The sequence below is a fragment of the Triticum dicoccoides genome, chromosome 4B, assembly GCF_002162155.2.
Source record: "Triticum dicoccoides isolate Atlit2015 ecotype Zavitan chromosome 4B, WEW_v2.0, whole genome shotgun sequence".
NCBI lineage: Eukaryota > Viridiplantae > Streptophyta > Magnoliopsida > Poales > Poaceae > Triticum > Triticum dicoccoides.
This window is the reverse complement of record NC_041387.1, coordinates 367,965,325-367,966,752: the sequence shown is the minus strand read 5'-3', so window position 1 is coordinate 367,966,752 and position 1,428 is coordinate 367,965,325.

Here is a 1,428-nt window from a genome sequence, read left to right as displayed (position 1 = left end):
GGGGGGGTAAATAAAGATGACCCTCGGGCTCAGGAAACCCAAGGGAAAAGGCTTAGGTGGCAAATGTTAAAACCAAGGTTGGGCCTTGCTGGAGGAGTTTTATTCAAAGCCAACTGTCAAGGGGGTCCCATACACCCGGCCGCATGAGGAACACAAAATCAAGGAACATAACACCGGTATGACAGAAACTAGGTCGGCAAGAGTGGAACAAAACACCAGGCATAAGGCCGAGCCTTCCACCCTTTACCAAGTATATAGATGCATTAATTAAATAAGAGATATTGTGATATCCCAACATAAACATCTTCCAACATGGAGTAATCTTCATCTTCACCTGCAACTAACAACGCTATAAGAGGGGCTGAGCAAAAGCGGTAACATAGCCAAGCAACGGTTTGCTAGGAAGGGTGAAAAGGTTAGAGGCTGACATGGCAATTTGGGAGGCTTGATAAGCAAGAGATAGGTAGCACAGCATAGCGATAGAAGGAACCAACTAGCATAGCAATCATAGTAATGAGATCCAAGGTGACGGTCATCTTGCCTGAAATCCCGCAAGGAAGAAGAATGAAGAAGATGAAGCCACGAAGAAGATGAAGCCACGAAGACGAACCAAGCGTAGACGAACGAATCCTCACGATCGCAACAAAACAGGAACTAACGAGAAGGAGCACAACCGGAAAGAAGCAAACACACGGTAAACTCTCAACACATAGAAATGGCATGATGCTCAACCAAGTATGATGCATGACAAAGGCTATATGATGCTACTCATGGCAAGAGATGATGCATACAAGAGCAACATATCAAAACAAGTTTATATGAGGCCGAAAACAACATGTAACAATTCCGGTAAGTCCTCATATGCAAATTTCGAAATTGGTCCAGATCTGAATAAACCTTATGTTCAATTTGTTAAACAGCAAGTTAAGATGCACCAAGATGATCTACACAAAATTCTAGGCAAGTTCCATATAAAGTTCATTTAGTTCGGAGCTACGGCCTGGAAGATATGAGCAAAACAAGTTAAACATGGCATTGATGCAAAATGCATTCAAACATCAAGAAAACACTCTCAGAACATGCATGCAACATGATAAGGTGAAAGTACATGCAATTCTAAGCAAGTTTCATATAGAGCATGCTCAAAACGGAGCAACGGTGCAACACATACACTCCAAACAAGATATAACCAAAATTTGTCCAAAATAGCAAGTAGGCACGTTGCAAACATCAAAACAGCATGCTACAGGAATCTTATGAGCACAAACTTTACATGCACATCATTTACAGATAACATACTTCAAATATAATTAAAGGTTCAAGTTCATAGGCATCAAGACTAAACCAGTATGATCAATGCAAAATGCTACTTAATAACACAACAACATACGCATGAGCAGAGTTAATATGATGGCAACTTGAGAGCAA